The sequence below is a fragment of the Phyllobates terribilis genome, unplaced genomic scaffold, assembly GCF_046119375.1.
Source record: "Phyllobates terribilis strain yellow unplaced genomic scaffold, ASM4611937v1 Scaffold_3__8_contigs__length_932513732, whole genome shotgun sequence".
In the NCBI taxonomy this organism is placed as follows: domain Eukaryota; kingdom Metazoa; phylum Chordata; class Amphibia; order Anura; family Dendrobatidae; genus Phyllobates; species Phyllobates terribilis.
In genome coordinates this window covers 2,100,734-2,111,260 of record NW_027362763.1, presented here as the reverse complement: position 1 = coordinate 2,111,260, position 10,527 = coordinate 2,100,734, and the positions used below count along the sequence as shown (strand labels likewise).

At 41.3% G+C, this 10,527-nt stretch overlaps 1 non-coding gene across 1 annotated transcript; it reads right to left on the bottom strand.

Annotated features, from left to right (window-relative positions):
* Window positions 1–8,416: 8,416 nt before the first annotated feature.
* On the bottom strand, window positions 8,417–8,488 carry TRNAG-CCC (transfer RNA glycine (anticodon CCC)). Its single transcript has one exon. It is a non-coding gene; the product is annotated as a tRNA-Gly (tRNA).
* Between the last annotated feature and the right edge of the window lie 2,039 nt (window positions 8,489–10,527).

Sequence of the window (10,527 nt, the reverse complement as noted above, 5' to 3'; positions counted from 1 at the left end):
CCGACCGTCTGGACCTTGCAGATGTTAGCCCTTCCGCATACAACTCCTCCTCCTCTACTTCCTCCACCTCCTCTTGTGCCACCACCTGACTCCGAATTCTGTTTAACATGTGCTCCAGCATGTAAATCACCGGAATAGTCATGCTGATAATGGCATCGTCAGCACTAAACATCTTCGTCGCCATTTCAAAACTGTGCAGAAGGGTGCATAGGTCCCTGATCTGAGACCACTCCTCCAGCGTGATTTCCCCCACCTCTGGATCTCGTTGGCCCAGGCTATACGTCAGAACGTATTGCACCAGGGCTTGTCGGTGCTGCCACAGTCGCTGCAACATGTGCAGAGTTGAATTCCACCGGGTAGGCACATCGCATTTTAGCCGGTGAAGTGGCAGGCCCAACGACTTCTGTATTGATGTAAGTCGCTGAGCTGCGGGCTGCGAACGGCGAAAGTGAGCACACAGCGACCGTGCCCTCTGCAGAAGGCCATCTAGTCTGGGATAGTGGGCTAAAAATTGCTGGACAACCAGGTTCAACACGTGAGCCATACAAGGCACGTGTGTGACATTGCCCAGACGAAGGGCCGCACCCAGGTTTGCAGCATTGTCGCACACGGCCTTCCCTTGTTTCAGGTCCAGTGGAGACAACCATTCATGAAATTGGTTCTCCAGAGCTGACCACAACTCCTCAGCTGTGTGACTCAAATTTCCCAGACATTTCAATGTAAAAACCGCCTGATGACGTTGAGCCCTACTGCCAGCATAGTAAGGAGGTGTGCAGGATCCCTTCTGCGCAGTTAGAAAGCTTGTGGCATGACCAGACAGGCTTTGGGTGCAGGTGGAAGACCGAGAGGAGGTTGAGGAGGCAGAAGCAGTGGAGGAACTTTGACATAAAGAGGATTGACGCACAACTCGTGGGGACGGCAAGACTTGGACAGCAGCCCCTTGTCCTGCTGTCACCATAGTTACCCAGTGACCAGTCAGCGACATGTAACGCTCCTGTCCATGCCTACTCGTCCAAGTGTCTGTGGTGAAATGCACCCTGTCACACACAGAGTTTCTCAAAGAAGCGGTGATGTTGTGTGCGACATGCTGGTGGAGCGCAGGCACACCTTTCTTTGAGAAGTAGTGCCGACTGGGCATCTGGTACTGGGGCACTGCGACGGACATAAGGTCTCGAAAATCCTCTGTGTCCACCAGGCGGAAAGGCAGCATTTCTGTAGCCAAGAGCTTGCAGATGGTGAAATTCAACCTCTTAGCTTTCTCATGGCTAGGAGGAAATGGTCTTTTACTTGTCCACATCTGAGGGACCGAGGGCTGGCTATTGTGCTTAGACGGGGTTGATAAGGGTGTCCCCGGCAAACTGCCGGTCTGTGAGGAAGATGCAGGCGGACATGTTAGGTTGCCTTGATCCAAAGGTGGTGCTATCGATGTCGGACAGCGCTCAACACCAGCTGGTGTTACCACCTCCAAAGAAAATGATGACCTGCCAATCACGCTGGCTGTTGCGGGTAAAGAGGTGGCAGGTGTGCGCCCCAAAACAGGTGTGACTGCTGTCCCCCCAGTCACAGAGGATGAAGAGGCCGCGGATGCACAAGATATGGGAGACGGTGGTTGGCCCGGCCGGCTAGGCCGCATTGTAGCACACTGAGCTTCCCACTGCAACTTATGCTTCATGTCCATGTGCCGGTTCATGCATGAAGTACTCAAACTATGTATTTTTTGGCCTCTACTTAGCTTTTGCTGACAAATGTTACAGATAACACGAGTTGGGTCATCTTTATCGATCTGAAAAAATGCCCAGGCTATGCAAGGCTTAGCACCCATGCGACCTGAAGAGCCACCACGACTTGTGGTGAGAGGCAGAGTTGTGTTTGAGGATGCAGTTGTTGACGTGCTTCCAGTACTACGTCTCTGTATAGGAAGGCGCAACCTGACCTCGTCGTCACTAGCATCTTCCTCCACCTCCTCTGCTGACCTCATCTCTTGGCTGACTGTGGGTTGACAGTAAGTGGGATCTCCAACCTCATCATCATCACCCTGTGCGTTATCACACCCGTCGTCCTCAGAGCCAACCTGTTCCTGCCCTGACAAAAAACTAAAGTTGTCGCTCCAATCAGGTATTTGAGTCTTATCATCGTCTTCCTCATTGTCTCCACCAACAGGAGTTACAGTTTGGGAATGAGGGTCTACATTATGGTCAGAACCTTCTGCGTCTGGTCCTGGATCCGACTCATAAAGATTCTGGGCATCAGTGCAGATCATTTCCTCGTCTGGATTCACAGAAGCGCTGGAGTCGACCTCTGATTCCCAGGCTATAGTATGAGTAAACAGCTCTGCAGACTCAACCATCTGTTCTACCTCATACTCAGACGGGCAGCTGGAGATTTGGGAGCTGTGAGGAAGCAAGTGCGATTGGGGTGACACCTTTGAGGACTGGAGTATTTGTGATGTTGAAGTTGATGTGGAGGAGAGCCCACTTAAAGGAGCACTTGATATCCGTTGAAGCACCTGCTGTTTTTGTGCCTCATCTGGAATTTGTAGCAATTGGCGTGGCCGTAAGAAAGGGATCTTATCACATTGTCCGCTAAAAGAAGTAGACATTTTAGTTTGGCTGGAAGATGGTCTTTCTTCTGCAGATGTTACTGTTGCTTTAACACCTACCCCACGGACACAACCTTTTTTCCCCTTCCCAACACGCCTATTCCCCTTTCCACCAGCAGCAGGCCTTTTTCCACTCATTTTGGTGGTTAACTAATTCACAACTCTGGAGTTGTTTGCACAAAAAAACAATGGATGGGAACCGAGCAGAGCTGAGTGGCCAAACTGTGGTATTAGGCCAAAACTATTGGCTGGGTTAGATGCAGAAAAAAATTATATTCAATTTGCAACCTGATGGAGGTCAGTATAGATGGACTAATAGAGAAAGTCCCACACACTGCTAGAAGGCCAAATATTTTTTCAGAGCTAGATGCAGATAAAAATTATTTTTAATTTGCAACCTGATGGAGGTCAGTATAGATGGACTAATAGAGAAAGTCCCACACACAGCTAGAAGCCCAATATTTTTTCAGAGGTAGATGCAGAAAAAAATATATTCAGTTTGCAACCTGATGGAGGTCTGTATAGATGGATTAATAGAACAAGTCCCACACACAGCTAGAAGCCCAATATTTTTTCAGAGGTAGATGCAGAAAAAAATATATTCAGTTTGCAACCTGATGGAGGTCTGTATAGATGGATTAATAGAACAAGTCCCACACACAGCTAGAAGCCCAATATTTTTTCAGAGGTAGATGCAGAAAAAAATATATTCAGTTTGCAACCTGATGGAGGTCTGTATAGATGGATTAATAGAACAAGTCCCACACACAGCTAGAAGCCCAATATTTTTTCAGAGGTAGATGCAGAAAAAAATATATTCAGTTTGCAACCTGATGGAGGTCTGTATAGATGGATTAATAGAACAAGTCCCACACACAGCTAGAAGCCCAATATTTTTTCAGAGGTAGATGCAGAAAAAAAAATATTCAGTTTGCAACCTGATGGAGGTCTGTATAGATGGATTAATAGAACAAGTCCCACACACAGCTAGAAGCCCAATATTTTTTCAGAGGTAGATGCAGAAAAAAATATATTCAGTTTGCAACCTGATGGAGGTCTGTATAGATGGATTAATAGAACAAGTCCCACACACAGCTAGAAGCCCAATATTTTTTCAGAGGTAGATGCAGAAAAAAATATATTCAGTTTGCAACCTGATGGAGGTCTGTATAGATGGATTAATAGAACAAGTCCCACACACAGCTAGAAGCCCAATATTTTTTCAGAGGTAGATGCAGAAAAAAATATATTCAGTTTGCAACCTGATGGAGGTCAGTATAGATGGACTAATACAACAAGTCCCACACACAGCTAGAAGCCCAATATTTTTTCAGAGGTAGATGCAGAAAAAAATATATTCAGTTTGCAACCTGATGGAGGTCTGTATAGATGGATTAATAGAACAAGTCCCACACACAGCTAGAAGCCCAATATTTTTTCAGAGGTAGATGCAGAAAAAAATATATTCAGTTTGCAACCTGATGGAGGTCTGTATAGATGGATTAATAGAACAAGTCCCACACACAGCTAGAAGCCAAATATTTTTTCAGAGGTAGATGCAGAAAAAAATATATTCAGTTTGCAACCTGATGGAGGTCTGTATAGATGGATTAATAGAACAAGTCCCACACACAGCTAGAAGCCCAATATTTTTTCAGAGGTAGATGCAGAAAAAAATATATTCAGTTTGCAACCTGATGAAGGTCTGTATAGATGGATTAATAGAACAAGTCCCACACACAGCTAGAAGCCCAATATTTTTTCAGAGGTAGATGCAGAAAAAAATATATTCAGTTTGCAACCTGATGGAGGTCTGTATAGATGGATTAATAGAACAAGTCTCACACACAGCTAGAAGCCCAATATTTTTTCAGAGGTAGATGCAGAAAAAAATATATTCAGTTTGCAACCTGATGGAGGTCTGTATAGATGGATTAATAGAACAAGTCCCACACACAGCTAGAAGCCCAATATTTTTTCAGAGGTAGATGCAGAAAAAAATATATTCAGTTTGCAACCTGGTGGTGGTCAGTATAGATGGACTAATACAACAAGTCCCACACACAGCTAGAAGCCCAATATTTTTTCAGAGGTAGATGCAGAAAAAATATATTCAGTTTGCAACCTGATGGAGGTCTGTATAGATGGATTAATAGAACAAGTCCCACACACAGCTAGAAGCCCAATATTTTTTCAGAGGTAGATGCAGAAAAAAATATATTCAGTTTGCAACCTGATGGAGGTCTGTATAGATGGATTAATAGAACAAGTCCCACACACAGCTAGAAGCCCAATATTTTTTCAGAGGTAGGTGCAGAAAAAAATATATTCAGTTTGCAACCTGATGGAAGTCTGTATAGATGGATTAATAGAACAAGTCCCACACACAGCTAGAAGCCCAATATTTTTTCAGAGGTAGATGCAGAAAAAAATATATTCAGTTTGCAACCTGATGGAGGTCTGTATAGATGGATTAATAGAACAAGTCCCACACACAGCTAGAAGCCCAATATTTTTTCAGAGATAGATGCAGAAAAAATATATTCAGTTTGCAACCTGATGGAGGTCTGTATAGATGGATTAATAGAACAAGTCCCACACACAGCTAGAAGCCCAAATTTTTTCAGAGGTAGATGAAGAAAAAAATATATGCAGTTTGCAACCTGATGGAGGTCAGTATAGATGGACTAATACAACAAGTCCCACACACAGCTAGAAGCCCAATATTTTTTCAGAGCTAGATGCAGAAAAAAATTATATTCAATTTGCAACCTGATGGAGGTCAGTATAGATGGACTAATAGAATGATGCTATGCCCAAAAGATTTTACTTCACTAGGTGCAGTAAAAAAATTGGTATTCTATACACAGTTGGTATATCTTGCAACACAGATAGGCTACTCCACTGACTAACACACTCTGCAATAGGCCAAGAAGGATTAGCTTTGCTAGATTCAGCCAAATGCTGTGAAAAAAACTTGCACAGCACTGGCACAGACCTGCCTGGCAAAAACTGATAGGAACTGATGTAACCTAGTCCTGAAAAGGACTCCAATTACAATTAGTCTTTACTCCCACAATCTATCTATTTAAGAGCACAGACCTGCCTGATAAAAGTCGTAGGAAATGCTGTAACCTAGTCCTTAAAAGGACTGCAATCACAACTATTCCCTACTCCCAAGCTATCTGTATATTTGTGCGAAAATTGGCTTGAAATTAACAAGGTATAGTGCACACAGCAACAGCGGTGCCGTCTAACACGCAGCTGCAGCAGTGAGAAAATGGTGGCGACGGGGAAAATGGCTTGGTCTTATAGGGCAAGGACATGTGACATACACTGCCAATGACACATGCCCTTGCTTGTGTGAAAAAAAGCACTTCGCTCCGTGTGTGCGCTGCTGATGGGCTGACAGATTGCACCTCCCCACTGCAAATGCGGGAAAGAGAAAAAAAAATGGAGATCTTCATTGTTCCTGCAGAGATCCATCCCCTGCCCCTCCCCCCACCCCGCTGTACACTCAAACTGCGTATTAACATTAATTTTCATCATTACTGAGAAAAAATCCAGTTATGATTTTGGTGCACGAACAGTTATCGAACATAACCTCGAACAGCCGAATTTTTCTCAAATTGTTCGTGTTCGCCAAACGGCTCGAACACCGCCCAAAACAGCTCGAATTTGAGATTGGCGAACATTTCGAGTAGAACAACGCTCATCTCTACTGAAGAGCAGAAGATCAGTTAGATGAGACAGTTGAAAAAAATCTAAGAAATATTCTCTTCAATTTTTTTCTCATTTTCGTGGTTGCTAAACTCTAAGAAGAAAGAAGAGCCTGAGACTTAACACGAATAATTAAAACAGACTAAAAGCATCACCAAATGTGAAAAACAACTCATGCGTTGGTCAGGAATCAAACCCGGGTCAATTACTTGGAAGGCAGCGATTCTCACCACTATACCACCAACACTTACAGAAGCCATGTTTTTTTCGCACATTTTCTGCACTAACAATACGAAATTATTAGTAAAAAGTAAGACGTGCCAGGAAAAAAAAACCCATATAAGTATTGCATTGACCAGGAATTAATCGCAGGTCAACTGCTTGGAAGGCAGGTTTGCTCACCACTATACCAAAAATGCTTAAGGTACCCAGCATTTTTTTCACATTTTCTGCACTAACCCTTCAAAATTGTTAGTAAAAATTATGACGTGCCTGAAAAAAAAACACACCCATGTTTAGCATTGGCCAGGAATCAAACCGGGTCAACTGCTTGGAAGGCAGCTATGCTCACCACTATACCACCAATGCTTACAGGATCAGCTTTTTTTTTTACATTTTCTGCACTAACATTACAAAATAGTTTGTAAAATGTATGATATGCCAGAAATAAAACTACATAAGTATTGCATTGGCTGGGAATCGACCCCTGGCCAACTGCTTGGGAAGCAGCTATGCTCACCACTATACCACCAATGCATGAACCAACTTGACTGGTTTGGGATTATGGCTGTTAACTCTGCTAAAGTTTTACTTAAAAAAAGGAGGACTGAATATGTCTTGAAAGAGCCAAATACTAAAAAGTTTAAAAACAAGGCAAAGCATTGTCCAAAACTCAAAGATGAATTTTTGTGAATCAGCTATGGAGCTTTTCCGCCAATTCTTACAATTCTCTCAATTATTTTCACTTTTTTGCCAATAAGGTAACTAAACTCTTACCAAGAAAGAAAGTACACTATGAGCCTTAGCTCAAAAAGATTACAAAGAGTCAGCACCAGCACCAAATTACCCCTAAAGACCTCTGCCATTTTTAACACTAACTCTAAAGACAGAGGAGTTTTTGGAATCAGTTATGTAGCTTTTCCACCTCTGCCTACAAATTCTCTCAATTAGCTTTGCTTTTTGCCAACTAAGGTAGCTAAAGTGTTACCAAGAAAGAAATAAAAGCATAAGCCTTAGCACAGAAAGTGAAAAAGATTCCAAACACCACCAAATGCAAAAAAACAATGAGTTCTTCAAGAATTAAACTATGGCCTATTGTTTTAAAAGCAACTACACCCACCAGCATAACACCAATGCCAACCCTGACAATGCTTTCATATGGGAGACTAACCCTACAAAGTGTTTAATCAACAACTGAAGAGCAGAACATCAGTTAGATGAGACAGTTGAAAAAAAGCTACGAAATATTCTCTTCAATTTTTTTCTCATTTTCGTGGTTGCTAAACTCTAAGAAGAAAGAAGAACCTGAGACTTAACACGAAAAATTAAAACAGACTAAAAGCATCACCAAATGTGAAAATCAATTCATGCCTTGGCTGAGAATCAAACTCGGGTCAACTACTTGGAAAGCAACGATTCTCACCACTATACCACCAACACTTACAGAAGCCATGTTTTTTTCTTACATTTTCTGTACTAACAATACGAAATTATTAGTAAAAAGTAAGACGTGCCAGGAAAAAAAAACCCACATAAGTATTGCATTGACCAGGAATCAATCGCAGGTCAACTGCTTGGAAGGCAGGTTTGCTCACCACTATACCAAAAATGCTTAAGGTACCCAGCATTTTTTTCACATTTTCTGCACTAACCCTACAAAATTGTTAGTAAAAAGTATGACGTGCCTGAAAAAAAAAAACACCGATGTTTTGTATTGGCTGGGAATTCAACCCAGGTCAACTGCTTGGAAGGCAGCTATGCTCACCACTATACCACCAATGCTTACAGGGTCACCTTTTTTTTTTACATTTTCTGCACTAACATTACAAAATAGTTTGTAAAATGTATGATATGCCAGAAATAAAACTACATAAGTATTGCATTGGCCGGGAATCGAACCCGGGTCAACTGCTTGGGAAGCAGCTATGCTCACCACTATACCACCAATGCATGAACCCACTTGACTGGTTTGGGATTTTGGCTGTTAAATCTGCTAAAGTTTTACTTAAAAAAGGAGGACTGAATATGTCTTGAAAGAGCCAATTACTAAAAAGTTTAAAAACAAGGCAAAGCATTGTCCAAAACTCAAAGATGAATTCTTGTGAATCAGCTATGGAGCTTTTCCACCAATTCTTACAATTCTCTCAATTATTTTCACTTTTTTGCCAATAAGGTAACTAAACTCTTACCAAGAAAGAAAGTACACTATGAGCCTTAGCTCAAAAAGATTACAAAGAGTCAGCACCAGCACCAAATTACCCCTAAAGACCTCTGCCATTTTTGGCATTTTTAACACTAACTCTAAAGACAGAGGAGTTTTTGGAATCAGTTATGTAGCTTTTCCACCTCTGCCTACAAATTCTCTCAATTAGCTTTGCTTTCTGCCAACTAAGGTAGCTAAAGTGTTACCAAGAAAGAAATAAAAGCATAAGCCTTAGCACAGAAAGTGAAAAAGAGTCCAAACACCACCAAATGCAAAAAAACAATGAGTTCTTCAAGAATTAAACTATGGCCTATTGTTTTAAAAGCAACTACACCCACCAGCATAACACCAATGCCAACCCTGACATTGCTTTCATATTGGAGACTAACCCTACAAAGTGTTTAATCAACAACTGAAGAGCAGAAGATCAGTTAGATGAGACAGTTGAAAAAAAGCTAAGAAATATTCTCTTCAATTTTTTTCTCATTTTCGTGGTTGCTAAACTCTAAGAAGAAAGAAGAGCCTGAGACTTAACACGAAAAATTAAAACAGACTAAAAGCATCAGCAAATGTGAAAAACAATTCATGCGTTGGCTGAGAATCAAACTCGAGTCAACTACTTGGAAAGCAGCGATTCTCACCACTATACCACCAACACTTACAGAAGCCATGTTTTTTTCTTACATTTTCTGCACTAACAATACAAAATTATTAGTAAAAAGTAAGACGTGCCAGGAAAAAAAAACCCACATAAGTATTGCATTGACCAGGAATCAATCGCAGGTCAACTGCTTGGAAGGCAGGTTTGCTCACCACTATACCAAAAATGCTTAAGGTACCCAGCATTTTTTTCACATTTTCTGCACTAACCCTACAAAATTGTTAGTAAAAATTATTACTTGCCTGAAAAAAAAACACACCCATGTTTTGCATTGGCCAAGAATCGAACCCGGGTCAACTGCTTGGAAGGCAGCTATGCTCACCATTATACCACCAATGCTTACAGGATCAGCTTTTTTTTTTACATTTTCTGCACTAACATTACAAAATAGTTTGTAAAATGTATGATATGCCAGAAATAAAACTACATAAGCATTGCATTGGCTGGAAATCGAACCCGGGTCAACTGCTTGGGAAGCAGCTATGCTCACCACTATACCACCAATGCATGAACCCACTTGACTGGCTTGAGATTTTGGCTGTTAAATCTGCTAAAGTTTTACTTAAAAAAAGGAGGACTGAATATGTCTTGAAAGAGCCAATTACTAATAAGTTTAAAAACAAGGCAAAGCATTGTCCAAAACTCAAAGATGAATTCTTGTGAATCAGCTATGTAGCTTTTCCAACAATTCTTACATTTTTCTCAATTATTTTCACTTTTTTGCCAATAAGGTAACTAAACTCTTACCAAGAAAGAAAGTACACTATGAGCCTTAGCTCAAACAGATTACAAAAAGTCAACAGCAGCACCAAATTCCCCCTAAAGACCTCTGCCATTTTTGGCATTTTTAACACTAACTCTAAAGACAGAGGAGTTTTTGGAATCAGTTATGTAGCTTTTCCACCTCTGCCTACAAATTCTCTCAATTAGCTTTGCTTTTTGCCAACTAAGGTAGCTAAAGTGTTACCAAGAAAGAAATAAAAGCATAAGCCTTAGCACAGAAAGTGAAAAAGATTCCAAACACCACCAAATGCAAAAAAACAATGAGTTCTTCAAGAATTAAACTATGGCCTATTGTTTTAAAAGCAACTACACCCACCAGCATAACACCAATGCCAACCCTGA